The 16,850-nt window shown below is 39.6% G+C and overlaps 1 pseudogene; it reads right to left on the bottom strand.

Moving 5' to 3' along the window:
* Window positions 1-5,876: 5,876 nt before the first annotated feature.
* LOC105553878 lies at window positions 5,877-6,614 on the bottom strand (annotated as a pseudogene).
* Window positions 6,615-16,850: the final 10,236 nt, after the last annotated feature.

The raw sequence follows: 16,850 nt of genomic DNA, 5'->3' as shown, positions 1-16,850 counted from the left end.
GCTGCTGGATTCGGTTTGCCAGTATTTTACTGAGAATTTTTGCTTCGATGTTCATCAGGGATATTGGTCTAAAATTCTCTTTTTTCGTTGTGTCTCTGTCAGGCTTTGGTATCAGGATGATGTTGGCCTCATAAAATGAGTTAGGGAGGATTCCCTCTTTTTCTATTGATTAGAATAGTTTCAGAAGGAATGGTACCAGCTCCTCCTTGTACCTCTGGTAGAATTCGGCTGTGAATCCATCTAGTCCTGGACTTTTTTTGGTTGGTAGGCTATTAATTATTACCTCAATTTCAGAGTCTGCTATTGGTCTATTCAGGGATTCAACTTCTTCCTGGTTTAGTCTTGGGAGAGTGTAAGTGTCCAGGAAATTAATTAATACCCTAGGAAAAGCACTGACTGACTCCAATTTCACTGACTGACAGAAATTGGTCTATACACAGGTCAGGTCTCTCACTCATTTCACATGATTGTAAGTTTCCTGAGGCCTTCCCAGCCATGCGGAACTGTAAATCAATTAAACCTCTTTCTTTATAAATTATGCAGTCTTGGGCATTTCCTTAAAGCAGTGTGAAAATGGGCTAATACATACACCATGGAATACTATGCAGCCATGAAAAAGAAAAAGATCATGTCCTTCGTAGGAACATGGATGAAGCTGGAGGCCATTATCCTTAGCAAACTAACATAGAAATAGAAAACCAAATACCACATGTTCTCACTTATAAGTGGGAGCTAAATGATGAGAACACATGGACACAAAGAAGGGAACAACACACACTGGGGCCTATTGGAGGGTGAAGGTTGGAGGGTGGGAGGAGTGAGGGGATCAGGAAAAATCACTAATAGATACTAGGCTTAATACCTGGGTGATGAAATAATCTGTACAACAAATCCCCATGACACAATTTTACCTATGAAACAAACCTGCTCATGTACACCTGAACTTAAAATGAAAGTTAATTTTTTAAAAAGTACAAAACAACTACGAGAAGAAAAACAAGGTGGAGTGAAATATTTTAGCAGTGGGAAGAGGTTTTGGTTGCTTTGTTTCATTTTCTCTCAAGGACTGTTCTTTTTTAAGATGGGAAAATGTAGTTTTAGTCTACTGAGAATTAAGAGTTAGTAGTAAAAGCAGGAGTTACTTTTCAAATGCCACCAAAGTTGCAGTTTTGTAGCATAGTGTTCCTTAGGTCTCTTCTTGCTGATACCCAAGATGGCTGGAATAATCTGAGTCACTGTAAACACCTTGTTACCCAGAATGATCTCGATCTCCTGCCCTTGTGATCTGCCCATCTCAGCTTCCGTGCTGGGATTATAGGCATGAGCCACCATACCCAGCCGTCTTAACCATTTTTAAGTGTGCAGTTCACTAATATTAAAAACATTCACATTGTTGTACAATCATCACCACCATTCATTTCCAGAACGCTTTTCATCTTGCAAAACTGAAACTCTCTACCAGTTAAACAATAATTCCCTTTTTCTTCCCCCTATCCCTGGCAACCACTATTCTACTTTCTGTCTCTCTGATTTTGACTATTCTAGGTACCTCATATAAGTGGGATCAAGTGGTATTTGTCTTTCTGTGATTAGTTTATTTCAGTTAGCATGTATCAGAATTTCTTTCACTTTTAAGGCTTGAATGGTACCCTATTGTATGTATGTATCATATTTTGTTTACCCACTCATCTATCTATGGATACTTGGCTAGCTTTCATGTTTTACATATTGTAAATAATGTTGTTATGAACATGGGTGTACAAATATCTCTTTGATCCTTCTTTCAATTCTTCTGGGTATATATCCAGAAATGGAATTGCTGGATTATGTGGTAATTCTATTTTTAATTTTTTGAGGAAGTGTCATACTGCTTTTTACAGTGACTGCAACATTTTATGTTACTAACAACAGTGCACAAGGGTTTCGGTTTCTTCACATCCTCACCCACCAATGCTTGTTCTGTTCTGTTTTGTTGTTGTTGTTGTTGTTTGATAGTAGCCATCTTATGGGTGTGAGACACCAGACATTGGTTATCTTCTAAACTTTTTCCATACTGTAGTCAGAATTATATTCAGTAAACACATCATGATCACGTAACCTTCAGTTACATGTTTAAATCCTTCAGTGGCTTCTCATTAACTTCAGGATAGTCTGACCTCCTTTAATATGTTTCATAAAAACTCATTCATGATTTTGTCCCTGGCTAACTTTTCTAGCCTTGCTTCTCAACTGCTCCCTATTCCACTTCTTCCCCTATAGCTCATCGTCCACTTCCTATATACACATATACACTCTATGCATCAGTCACTCTGAAATTTATTCAGGTCTGTGAAAATGCTATACTTCCCCTCATCCCCAACACTATTCCTTCTGATAGATGCTCTTTCTCCCTCATCACCTGGCCAGCTCCTGCTTATCCTTGAGGTCTCAAGATAGCATTTTCTCCAGGAAAATTTCCTTAATAAATTCCCTCCACCAAGCTTCATTAGTACCTTTACTGTGTGTTCCCAGAGCACTCGATCTTTGCCCTAACGCAGTACTCTGTGTCAATCACACTCTGTAATTGTCTGCTTACTTATCACCTTTCCTCTAATCCCATGCTGGCCTATGTGGCTCTTGGACACTAAATTGTAACTAGTATGACTGAGGAACTGAATTCTTAACTTCAATTTTTACAAATTGTAAATTAACGCCGATATCTGAATCAGTTATAGTAAGACTTTTAAGATGTTTGGAACCAACTTGGGTATGTGAGTCTACTTTTTCAACTGTAAGTTTATGAGATCTAAATACAGATAAGAATTAAGCATCTGAATTGAGATGTGCTGTAAGTATAAAATATATTGAATTTTGAAGACTTAGTACAAAATAAGGAATATAACTTTTTAGATAGGTTACATGTAGAAATAATATTTTTGACATAGCAGTTTACATAAACTATTTAAATCAATCTTATTTATAATTCAGTCACTTTTTAGTATAGCCACTAGAAATTTTTAATTACATATGTGGCTTACCTTATATTTCTATTAGACGGCACTGACCTAGACTATAAATTCTATAGACACAGGAATCACAACTGTCTTATTTACTTACTTTTAAGATTTTTATAGCGTTCACCATGTGTTGGGTGTTAATCTATGCATTAACTAGGAATTGCAAACATTAACTATCTTGATTCTTATAACAACCTTTTGAGCTAAGTAGTATCATTAACCACATTATACATATGAAGAAATTTACACGAAAAGATTCACTTAACTAGCTCAAGGTCACAGAGTTGACCCTAAGGAGTTAGACTGTAGAGGGCATACATAAATTATACTCCCAATAACTTTCTTATACTGTTTCTTGTTTGTTTTCTTATTACAGGTGTCCAGAGAAACATTTACTACCCAACTTTTTAAATTAACAGCCATCATCATTCAATTACTCTTTTAAAATTAATCAATCTGTTCATTCCATAAGTATTAATTGAACTCTTAGTGCCAGGTGCTGTGCTGGGTAATAAGGACTCTAAGTTGAATGAAACAAATGCTTTATTTATAAAGAAACTCTGTCTGATAGTGGTGACAATCATATAATGAAATAATAATACAATATTATACTGTACAACACAAATATACATGAAGGATCACAAATATACATGAAGCCTGGAGAAGAGGAACAGGAAGGAAAAAGTGACAGAACATCTTGAACAATCAGTAGGAGTAAACCAAAAGTGGATGAGTGTAAGGGGAGAGGTAGCTGAAGCAGGGGAGAAGGTGAGCAGAGCTAAGAAATAGCCTGGTGATGGCCGGGCGCGGTGGCTCATGCCAGTAATCCCAGCACTTTGGGAGGCCGAGGTGGGTGGATCACAAGGTCAGGAGATTGAGACCATCCTGGCTAACATGGTGAAACCCGATCTCTACTAACAATACGAAAAATTAGCCAGGCATGTTGGCAGGCACCTGTAGTCCCAGCTACTCGGGAGGCTGAGGCAGGAGAACCGCTTGAACCCAGGAGGCGGAGGTTGTAGTGAGCCGAGATCGCACCACTGCACTCCAGCATGGACGACAGAGCGAGTTTCCACCAAAAAAAAAAAAAAGGCAAATTTTATGTCATGTGTATTTTCACAAACCTTTTAAAAAACAAAAACAATGAGTGGGCATCAAGTTAAAAAGGTTATTGCTGAGATGCAGGCAAAAGATAAAGATGGCAGCTGAAATGAGATGAGAAATATTGATGAAGAGAAAATAGGTTGAATTAAAAAATATTAGGGGTGCAACTAACAAGAGCTTATTGGTGATTAATTTTAGTCTTGGGTGAGGGAGAGTAAGGAGTTAAGTTATTTCTTAGATTTCTAGTGTGAGCAACTAAAGTGGATAGTGATGACATGCACTGAGATAGAGAACAAAGAGGAGATATAGACTTGGTTGGGGTTGAGGGTGGAGGACATAAGAGGTTCACCTTCAAACACATTGATTTTGAGGTATTTGCAGGGAATCCAAGGGGAGTTGTCTTGTTAGGGAACATAGTTCATAATTTCTGGACAGATCTTGGAGCCTTTCTCATGTGGAGGTTAATTAAAGGTACAGGACCAAGGGTGGTTCATGCATGTTTATAGTCTGTCTGCCAGCACATTCTCCTAATGTTTTTGAGTATTTTGCATTTCTTCACCAATAATTTGTGATTTGGATGGGGCTCCACCCAAATTTGTCCCCAAGGATAGAATATGAAATACACCTGGCCACAGTGATTGGGGTGTAAGATTGGCAGCCTCAACTAGTAAAGTAAGCGTCAGTCTAAGGATGTGTGCAGGAGTTGCTGATTTAAAAATGAAAGTCTACTCCACTCAATCCCATTAGACTAGGAACTGATGAAAAATATGAACCAAGAACCAGGTTTTCCTAGGAAACAGGAAAAACATGAAATTAGAGTTGTTGAAGCCATCTTGCCACCATGAGGAGGAGTGCAACTGGAGGCCATCACATTCAGCCTGAGAAGGAATCTAATATATAAGTTTGAGATGAAGGGTAATTGAGTTCTTTTTATGTCATTTCAATTCTAAATCCAGCCATGCCTGAAGCAAAACCAAACACTAGACATTTCAAATATGTGAGCCAATGAAGTGCCTGCTTTTCTTACACCAGTTTGAGTTGTATCCTAATGAATATAGGCAGTCCTAGCTCTGCATAGTAGTGTAGAACCATAAAAAATGACTTTACCACCAGGTGCGGTGGCTCATGCCTGTAATTCCAGCACTTTGGGAGGGTGAGGCAGTGGATCACTTGAGGTCAGGAGTTCAAGACCAGCCTGGCCAAGATGGCAAAACACTGTCTCTACTAAAAATACAAAAATTAACTGGGTGTCGTGGCACATGCCTGTAGTTCCAGCTACTCGGGAACTGAGGTGGGAGAATTGCTTGAACCCAGGAGGTGGAAGTTGCAGTGAGTCGAGAACATGCCACTGCACTCCAGTCTGGGTGAAAGTGAGACTCTGTCTTAAAAATAAATAAATAAATAAATAAAAATGACTTTACAAGCTGAAACTCTGAAGAGTTATCTTAATCAATGGGAAAAAATACAATTGGTCCAAGACCTTTAGATTTTTTTGTTAAAATATTAAAAAGACTCATTTTTATAAACTAAACAATTACAAAACTGATATTTATTTAGTATACTAAAATTTAAAATATTAGATAATTAGGCATTCAGGTGTTTTATTTCTTTGTAAAAATGTATCAAAAGTAGTTTGGACAAGCACTTTTTTCTGTCTTAGTGAATTATTATACTCCTTTATACGTTTGGATCACCTTCCAACATTTTGCCTTTTGCCCTTTCAATGCTGTAAAGTATCTCTGAGATTTCCTTTAATTTGAAGGGTTTTTGTCTGTTTTTCTCTTGCTTTTTTAAATTACACACATATATTTAACAGTACAGTTTTACATAGAATGCTAAGAGCACTTTTCTTCATATTTTACAAAAAGGCTTGAAACATATGGACTTTCTATTAGTAATCATACAATAGCACATCCAAATCTAATTCCTCAATGGATGATGCATTATAATTTGTTTAGAATTCAAAGGCTTAATGACAATAATCCGGGGAGGAAAAAGAGTAAGTTTATTTTACATAACTGACCAAAAAATAAATACAAGAAATAGTAAATAGAATTTAATATGGCCTCGTGTGCCCTGAAGGAGGTGGTGCTCGATGTGGAGGGATAATTGCTATGTCCAAGTAACCTACCTGGAACTTCTGCGAGTGCAGTGTCATGGAATCATCAGTCCCCTTTCTGCCAGACATGGTGCTGCCAACCTCCTTGACTCGATAGCCAGGTCTTTCAACATCTGTAAAAACGATTGCAAAATTGAAGTGAGTGCCCTTCTTTCTAGCTTCTGGGTAGACTTCTTTTACTAAGTTTGTCAGTTCTTTCAAGGTTGCATCCATCCAAGCGTAGATCTACAACTCTCTGGGCGGTACGTTTCCCTGGAGAACTCGTCCGTTCGGTGGTGGTGGCCATTATTGGTGGTAAAGATGCTCAGCAGCCGCAGGCATGTTTTCTCACGGTCGATAGACTTCTCTGGCTCCTTCTTAATTTCCTCCTGGGTAATGCGCGACTCCACCACCATCTTCTTCCAATGGCCCGCCTGGTTTTCTTTACTGTGGTTACTTCCTCTGGGATATTGTCATCCTTTTTGTCACAACCACTTTCCTCTTTTAAGTCTATACATTTGCCTTCATGAAGTTCCTGTGGCTGCAAGCCTACAGTCTTTTGAATAGCAAGTGTCAACATTCCCAGTCAGCTATTTCTTCTAAAGCCCCATTAATGTTCAATTCAAATACTGTGAAGTCATGCCAGTTTCTAAAACACTAAAATCTGCCTTCACTGGCAAGGAAATATTTATCTTCAGTCTCCTTGTAATTACTGATTCCTTTCAATGCAGCACCTGACTTCAGAGTTTGGCCTACATGGTAGTCGTTTAGCTGATTGGGTTTTTGTTTTCATTACACTGTTCAATCCTAAGCAGAAGTAAATGCTCCATTTCTACCCTAAGCAGCTTTCTGTTCTGAGTGCAACTCAAACTAAACAATGTTGAAGCTACATTACCTGTTTTTGAATGATCTGACTTCCTCAACATCATTTGTTCACTAGCTTCAGGCAGGCCTAGGTCTCATCCTGTCTTTACTTTGCTGTCTCCATTTTCAAATCTCCTCATCACATTCAATTTAACTTCCAGCATTATTGTTTTTATTTGCTGCACTTTAATTGTTGTTGCTCACTTTTCTTTAATACTCACTTCTTTAATGTCATATGGGCTTACTACTAGGAAAGAAGGAGGCAACCCAACTAAGGCTTTGCTCTCTATGCATGAACTGAATAACAGATGGGCAGTGACCAATCACTAACAGAATTTGAAACAACTGATGCGATTGGTCACTGATCATGATACATGTCTGTTATTTACATAGAGATTCATGTACCAAAGAGCTAGCAGTGAAGCTTATACTTTAAGCAATTACTCACAATATACACTGTGTAACTGAAATTTAAACCATGTTACTGGGGTCTAGTGTCATTTAACTAACAGTAGTAAATTTGTGCGTATGAAAATTGTTCAAAGCATTGACTGCCTTACTAACGAATGCAGAGATTGTGTAAAAAGAAAACAAGAAAGCCTAGGAGACAACCCTGAGAAAAACCAAAGATTTAAGGGATGAACAAAAGAGAAATCTGCACGGTAACTTATAAAGAGTGGTCAAAGAGGTAAAGAGGAAAACCAGAGCATATGGTGTCATACGAGGTAAGAGAAGACGTATTGCAATTGCATTTCTCACTCATATTTTTTTAAAAATAAACTCTAATTAACATTTCATAAAACTCACCATTTTGAAGTATATAATTCAGTGGTTTTTAGTATACTCACAGAGTTGAGCAGCCATTACCATTATCTAATTCCAGAATATTTTCATCATCCCCCCCACCCCGCCCCAGAAAGAAACCCATTACCAACTAGCTATTTACTCTCCATTCTTCCCACCTTCCAGTCCCTGGAAATCACTAATCTGCATTCTGTGTCTATGATTGTAACTACTCTAGGTACCTCATATAAGTAGAATAATACAGTATTTGTCCTTTCGTGATTGGCTTATTTCACTTAGCGTAGTGTCTCCGGTGATTGTTTTTGTTGTAATATTTATTACTTTTTATGGTTGAATAATATTCTATTGTATGAATATACCAAATTTGTTATCCATTTATCAGATGATAGATACTTGGCTTGTTTCTACTTTTGAGCTATTATAAATAATGTTGCTATGAACATTTGTGTACAAGTTTTTATGATAATATGTTTTCTAGTTTCTTAGGGATATTTCTTCCCTATTCTTAGGGATATACCTAGGAGTAAAATTGCTGGGTCATATGTTAACTCCCACGTTTTGAGAAACCGTGTGAATGTTTCTACAGTGGCCATACCAGTTTACATTACCATGGGAAATTTGTGAAGATTCTTTTTCAAAAACCTTACATATAAATATTTTTACTCATTTTATTCTTCTAGTTTCTCATTTTATTTAACTATGCACATTTCTTCCTTGCATCTTTGACTTCCTTATTTCACATTTTTAAAGTTATCTCCTAACTATCTATACAATAAATTTTCTTCACACTGCAAATCATTTGTGGCTTTCCTATCCCACACTGTATAGAATTTATTCAAACTATGAACAGCACTAGGTCTCTCATATTTCAAGCCATTTATCCAGGCTGTTTATAACCGCCAAAAAAAAATCAAAAGTTAGTTAGATGTGGATAAGAACAGTGACTTTATTTAGCTTCCTTTCTCTTCAATTACATTAATTTAATCTAATTCAATGGTTTTTGGAGGAAACCTCTGCAAAATATATTAGTCATAGATGGTGCAAAGTGAAGTAAATTGCTTCTTATTTTGGAAGAACCTCAGTTTGCCCCATTTCACTGGATCCCCAGTATCTTCACTGAGGTAGCAGGACCCTAAGTTTTCTTTGGATTTACTCCTCACTCTGTGTCAATCATGTGCCTTTCTGATGCAATTAGGGTGTCTGCCACTTCTTATATTACAAGGAGTGAAAGAGTTGGTATACCTGAAATAGAATGTCTCAAAGCAAAACTACTTCTTGTGCTCTTTACTTACTATGATTTTTCAAAAAGTTTTTAGTTTGGCATTATGGCTCAAGCCTGCAATTCCAGCTACTCAGGGCAGGAGGATTGCTTGAGGCCAGGAGTTCAAGACAGCCTGGGCAACAGAGTGAGACCCTTTTCCTCTTATAAAAAAAAAAAATTGCCAGAACAAACGCTGAATGTCATGTGTCAGGATTTTGTTGATTTACTCAACTAAAAGATATCATGTGGAATAGCACCTGCTTTAAAAATCACCACTTGATTGGGAGGCCGGGGTGTGCAGATCACTTGAGGTCAGCAGTTCAAAACCAGCCTGGCCAACATGGTGAAACTCCGTCTCTACTAAAAATAAAAAATTTAAAAAAAATAGCTGGGCATGGTGTTGGGCGCCTGTAATTCCAGCTACTCTGGAGACTGAGGAAGGAGAATCTCATGAGCCCAGGAGGTGGGGGTTGCAGTGGGCCAAGAATAAGTTTACAGTAGTTCTATTGACATTCTCCAAGACTCTCATCTGCACAAGGCAAGGAAAGGGGTTCTATAATGGAGATGTGACAGGGGTCACTACCTATGTTTGCTAGCATATGAATTCAGTTGCTGGAGAGAGATTCACAATGATACAGGCATAAACAAAATAAAAATTTATTTCTCATTCAAATGAAAGTCCTTGTGTAAGCAGACTAGATCTAGTATGGTTATGCTATCAATGACCCAATTCCTTCTATCTTATTGCCACATTGTCTCTATGGTGGTGCCTTGGGTCTGCATTTCAGCCAACACAAAGGAGAAAGAAGAAGGGATAGACACATCACTTTATTTGAATGACAAGATCCAGGAATTGTTCTCATCACTGTCACTCACATACATTGGCCAAAACTTAGTCACATGGTCATATGCAGCTGCAATATGACAGGAAATAGAGTCTTTCTTCAGAATGGCTTTTACCCTAGGTAAAATTTGGAGATACTATTTCTGTGAGAGAAAAAGAGAATACAGATACTGGGGGACAACTAGTGGCTACTGTCATATCACTTCATGTCTTTCAAATCTTTGATGCTGACGAATCTCTGCAATTCCCCCAGTGTGCAGTTATACCTTTGGTAAGAAGAGGAAGCTCAAGATTTGACCTTTTCTCCCATAATGACCCTATTTTGGGGGCCAGAAAGGAAGCATGGACATTCACTCATCTCTATATGAAGGAAATGTGGAAACAATCACAGGATGTTTTTACAGACCTGTAAGTGCCATTGTGACAGAATTAGGCCCGCAAATCCAATTGTCACCTAAACTGCATGTGTCCCAGATTCTGCCAGATACACCACAGTGACATTCTGCATTGTGTTCATTTATGTTCAGGAGCCAATACTCCCTGAAAGATCTGGCTATTTCCCATCTCCCACTACAGTTACCATGGTAAATGACCAAAGATACTTCCAGAGAAGGCTGGGAGAAAGATTTACAGGAAGTACTTGTGATGATATCACAAGGTCCTTCTTCACGTTACCTGGCTTCCTCTATATTCAATGTTTGGAAATAAACTGAAGTTTCAGAATTGAGTGAGCAGCTATCATGACATCATGGTAATTCACGACAGGCCTTGATCAGGTTTTATCATCCCACGTATTATTGTTGTTATGATTCAGACTTCATACAATTATATGAATCCCATGAAAGGTTAAGACACTGCCATAGGTTTTCCTGTGTTAGATCATCCCAATCACTGTGGGTTATAGTAAAAATCCCACTTTGTCTCTAACTCTTATGTGTGCCCCCTGGACCATCATCCCAGAAACCAATTATCCCAATTTCTATCAGGGGTCCCATTCAACAGTAACATTGTCCACCTTCCTTCCCGGCCTGAAGGGGATTTTTCAAAGATACTGTCCCTCCCAAGTAAATGCACATGTGTTGGGGATAGTTAGGAGGTAAGTGAGAAGTTTGCCCATAATGAATTCACTCTAACCTTTTCTGTCTAAAACTTTGGGTTGCTTTTTCTACATCATATTGAGAAATTTTGGGTATTTAAGCTTCATGCAATGTAAGTCAGCTTCGAATGTATATTTTATTCAACCTTCTGAGCAGACAATGAAAATTATACCGAGAGGTTTCAGCAGCACTTGGAATCCAGAATTAACAACAATTACAACAGTATTCAGAAATTCAGCCTGATCTAAAGTAATATTCTATCCCCCCTAGGCTGGCATCTGCAAAATCTATACTCACACATTTGCCCCCACATTTAGCACAATAAAAATGAACAAAACCTTGCAATTACTTATTAGCCTTCTTCTAGGTACAAAATTGTTCTTGTCCTACCTGAGCCCTATTAGTCATAGGTTGGAAGCAATGGCAAGGGGAAGTAATGGGGTATAAAGAGGGTTTATATCCTCTTGCTACTTGAGTACACCAGAGGAACCTTCAAGCAAACCAAGATCAGCCTCATTTGATATGGCAGGAGGGAGTGCTTACGTTGTAAAAGAAGGCTTTCAGTAGAACTTGAGTATTCAGAGTAGCTGGAGCTATTTAAATCTTCCCAAATGTTGTCATTATAATTCTCAGTTTTTGCTCCTTGATATAAGAGATCAGAAGGTAGGTGTGGTGTGTTATTGAGAACCATTAGGAGTTTTCAAACTTTAGTGTGCCTCATCACCTGGAGAGCTTTACAAGAAATGTGTTAGGAGGCTTGAAGAAACAGACTCTAGCCTGAGATTCCAGGAATAGTATCAAAAACCATACCACAAAACTAGGCTAAGAAAGCTTCTACCTTTGCTTGAGTCCTGATCAGAAAGCTGTCACCACACTTGCTGGCTTTAATACCTTGCACTAGAATTTGTGTCAGACAAATAAATCTTCTGTCTCCTGGCTCTCTCAGGTAACTGGTTCTGAATAAAAGTCTAATGCATCCAATTAGCAGAATGTATACCACAACTAGGACACATAGGAAACTTTTAATTAATTTATTTGTTTTAATTTGCCAGACTGTTTACTCTAAAAAGGCATGCGAGAAGGGAGTGAGATTGGGTACTGAGTACTCCTGCACTGTTTGAAGTCGGGTAGGTACATACTTACTTGTGAGTAAACCTTGTTAAAGTCCATCTCTCCCACTAGAAAGAAAGCTTCAAGAAAGCTGAATCTAATGTCTATTTACTCCTGTGCCCCTAGCACCTAGCAGCACAATGCCTGGTACGTAATGGCACTCAATATAGATGTGCCAATATGCTTATTGTCCAATGAATCAGCAGTTTCTTAAAGGAGGGGAAGGAGGAGACAAGCTCTCTGAAGAAAACCTGAAGCAGTTTTATAGCCTTTGCTTGTGCTCAGCCCTGGTGCTCTCCATAGTGTCTACCACTCCAGCCTTGTGGACGAATATAAAAATTTAGGAGTGTTATTTTTGTTTTGTTTTTTGTCTGTTTGTTTTTCATGAGAGACCATTAATCTAGTCCATGTGATTCCAGAAGAAGCAGGATCCAGGGTAAATTCAAAGGAGAAAGAGTATATTTGACTTAGCTGCTTTAATTTTTATGTTCTTTCCTGACTTTTGGGTTAACTTCTTTAAAAAACTGCCAGGCTGGGCGCAGTGGCTCATGCCTGTAATCCCAGCACTTTGGGAGGCTGAGGTGGGTGGATCACCCAAAGTCAGGAGTTTGAGACCAGCCTGACTAACATGGAGAAACCCCGTCTCTACTAAAAATACAAAAATTAGCCAGGTGTGGTGGCGCATGCTTGTAATCCCAGCTACTCGGGAGGCTGAGGCAGGAGAATCGCTTGAACCCAGGAGGCAGAGATTGTGGTGAGCCGAGATCGTGCCATTGCACTCCAGCCTGGGCAACAAGAGTGAAACTCCTTCTCAAAAAAAATAAAAATTAAAAAGTAAATAAATAAATAATTGCCCACATCAAAGACAAATAAATGAAAACATCACAAAATAAATGACCTCTTCCTTTCACCACCTAAGTTTGAAAGGGTTAGTAAATGATGTCTAGAGAGAGAGAGAGCCTCCCTAGAGGCTGCACAATCCCCAGCCGTCACATACCCACCTGCCTCAGGACAAGTCATGAAGGAAGATGGAGGCTGCCACCTGTGTAGCACAAACTGAACAGAACGTCATGCCCCAGCCTCCATCAGAAATATACCTCTCTCAGCGTTTATTAATCTCTGAATGTCAATATTAAGTGTTTAATTTTTTTTATTTTGTACCAGGTGATTCTGCAACCTCCCCAGGTATAGGCGTCAGATTCAGCATCATTCTCAACCTCTTAAGATGCAAAAATTTCCAGGTTCCTTGCGACAAGCAGCAGGTATAGATTGGCAGGTAACAGAAAGAACATAAAGGTGCTGAGAGCACCTGAGGGGTCTCGGAAATGCGTCACTAGCGATTAGAAAACAAGGGCATGTAAAGGGTTAAGAGAGCACAGAAAACACCTGGGCCTAATTCATTATCTTGGCAAGATTGGTTGTTATCTGCTTTATCAAATTAAATACTTTTCGAGAGGAAGAAGTTGTGTAAAAGTTTGTGCAGTGAACAATGGGAAAGGAAGAATTTGCCTCACATCACTCAACTGTGGGTGTCTGGCCTCACAGCTTCTCATCTGATGCTAGGATGGCAGGGGCGCCCAATTCCCTCTGGGAGGGATCTTAACATTCATATTCCTCTCCTTGATGCTTTTGTGGCTCTTTTCCTTCCAGAACTAGCTTGCCTGCCTGGGGAGTGGGTAAAGTCAATGAGTGTGAGTTATGTGAGAGTCTCAAAATATCAGACCATCTCACAAATGAGCAAAGATGTTACAGGAGGAAAATAGGCTGAGGTATTTATTGATAACTTGGGAAGTTGTTTTTAAACATCTAGTCCCATTACGAGTAAATTATCTGTTATTACATCATTGTCTGCAAAATGTGTCTAAAGCTTAGGCACATTTGTGTCACATATGCATGTATGTGTTTAACTATGTGTTTATTATTAGGCCTAACCTCATAATCAAATTGTTCTGTTGGAGCCCCTAAAGTGGCTTGTCACTGAGTGAAAGTAATTTCCCATGGCAGGTGCTCCCAGCAGGTGGCTGCTCACAGTACCTGCATCCGAAAGGTAGATTTAGTCAGAGATTTTATTTTAATAAGAAACCCGTATTGCAGCCGAGCCACCACTGGGTGATGTGCCAAAATTCATGTCTGCAGCATGATTTATTATGTGAAAATACCACAGAACTAATCAGTGGAGTTACTAATTAATACAAATCTGCATTTTTTGCATAAGCAATTAGTGCAAGGAGAGAGCAGTGAAAGAGGAAGTTTGACTCCTTTAATCTCAGTGCCTACTCAAGCGGAAAGACCCACCAAGGCCAAACTCTGAGATCTACGTTTGGAATTTTCCCCCTTTGATTAGTTAAAGACATAAAAGGTCAAATTATCAATATTTAATTTGAGAGAAATGCATTTGTTATAAAGGAAAAAAACATTTTATTTAAAGAAGGTGAGACTCCAGGAATGAATTCTTTAATCAAAAATGATTATATTTCTCATTACGGTGAAGTGTGAATAATACTTGATGAGGATTTTGTTTACTACTAATAATGATGTTTTGAAAATTATATCAATAAGTGTGTGTGGTGGGGAGGGGGATATGGTATATATTTCTCAGATGTTCAAATTGCCAAAGGAGCTTTCTCTTCTCAGTTATGTCTTTGCTAGATGTTTCCAGTATATGTTGGATAAGTTATGAGTACTCAATATGTAATATTTTAGATCTGGCATGATTTAGCTAATTGTGTGGCTCACTGAATCTGAGTGAATAATACCATTTGACTTCTGTTGGCTTATTTTTTCATTAATTTATCAGAGATTGTTTACAGTATGAAATAACTGAAGTGTTGATAAAGTGATGGTGAAAAAGATTTTAGATTTTCAATAAAATTTATACTCCATAAAACACAAGCAAAATCTAAAACATTTTGAGAGCTATTTTATTATTTCTGTGGAGAGTAAACAAGAAATTCATTTTGGTTTTGAAGCTGTGTGGCAAATAAGTACAAATATTTGAATAATGACTATCTTTTTGAAAGCTATTCAATTTATGATTTCTGTCTTTGTTTCAGACTAGCCAGCTCAAATTATAGTTTAAGCTCTTTCCTTACCCCTAAATCTGGCTATCTAGTTTTCCAGGAAACTTACTGTGAATATTTGGCTAATTAGATGCAGACTTTCAGGACTCTTTGACTAAAAGCTCAGTCATGGTGCCCAGTGTTTTTTGTTTGTTTTTGTTTTTGTTTTTGAAACAAAGCAAACAGGGAAGAGCGGAAAGGAGGAAGGGAAAGAAAGGAGGAAGAAGGGGAGGGAGGAAAGGAGGGAAAGGAGGAGGAAGGGGACGGAGGAAAGGAAGGGAGGAAAGGAGGAAGGGTCGGAGGAAAGGAGGAAGGAAGGGAAGAAGAGAGAGATTTTGCTGAATCTGGTAGGCCGAAGGTCAGGGCCTTTGGAGTGGGAATTGTCCACGGTGCTGATAGGTTGCGGAAGTCGTTCCTTCTACAAGTCGCCTGGGGCCCTAAACCTGGTTTGTCCGCGTTCCTCCCGTGCCTTTAGGAACTTGTACAGGTCTCCTCTCCCAACCCACTGCAGCAGCCATTGTTATTGGGACGCTCCGGCGCCGTCGGTGTGTCTCGGCTCTCCACTCCCGAAGCTACACACAGCTACCGAGGATTTTTGTTTGCTTGCTTCTTTCTATTAAGGCAAAGGTTGGCAAATAGCGTGTGCTTGTCAGTTTCCTGGCCCTGCGATCCCCTTTGGACAGCAAGCTGTTCTTCGATCCCCGGGAAACAGGTGTGCGCCCTCTGCTCATGCTCCTCTCCCGAGAGCAGGTGCGACCGTGGACATACACTCACGGACACTCGCACACCCATCCACTTATGCCCACACTCACACACACATTCACATTCATTGACACACACCTGCACACACTCATATGTTCACATACACACTAACAATCATTTATATGCACACACGATTTGCACACACATTCACATAATCTTGCACACGCACGGATTCACACACGTATATTCAAGTGGAATCACACACTTTTGCACACACAGGGCATCGGACGCACGAGGCCTTCAGCAATTGTGCCCGTGACCCACGCCTGCCAAGATGCTCCTACTGAGTGGATTTTACGTTGTTGGTTCTGCGTGTTAGATGGTTTAAGGAAAGCCTCTCGATCCTGACAGGGAATCAGAGACAAGTCCTCCCAAGGTCTGTGGGAGCCGAGAAAGGAGCCACCAAGGCCCCGTCGGGACCGGGAGGGCATAAATAATAAATAAAAAGGCCCAGGCAGGCCGAGCTGGGGAAGCCCGGCACTAAATCACTCCCCAAATCACAGTCGCGTCGTGCTCCATCCAATAGCTCTAAGCAATTTGTGGGGTTGGGGGTTGAAATCAATTTTTTCCGTTCTCGCAGGTGCAATATGAATCAATTATCTTAATTAAGATTATGCCGCAAGCCCTGGAGATTTGGGGAGGATGGGTTTTGCGCTCGGGGCGACGGCGAGGCATTTTAATAGCGTCTCTCGTTGCTCTTGACTCTCCCGGGTCGCCTGCCTGTCGAGCCTGGGCAGCTCCAGCCTCAGGCCAGGACCTGGGAGCCCAACTGCCTCCCCCGGGGCGCAGGCGCCGCGTCGGCGGTCTGTTCAGAACCCGCATCAACCCCCCTCCATCCCCCGAAGCTCTCA

Source organism: Mandrillus leucophaeus, unplaced genomic scaffold (assembly GCF_000951045.1).
Source record: "Mandrillus leucophaeus isolate KB7577 unplaced genomic scaffold, Mleu.le_1.0 Scaffold614, whole genome shotgun sequence".
Taxonomy (NCBI): Eukaryota; Metazoa; Chordata; class Mammalia; order Primates; family Cercopithecidae; genus Mandrillus; species Mandrillus leucophaeus.
This window is presented reverse-complemented; position numbering and strand designations above follow the sequence as displayed.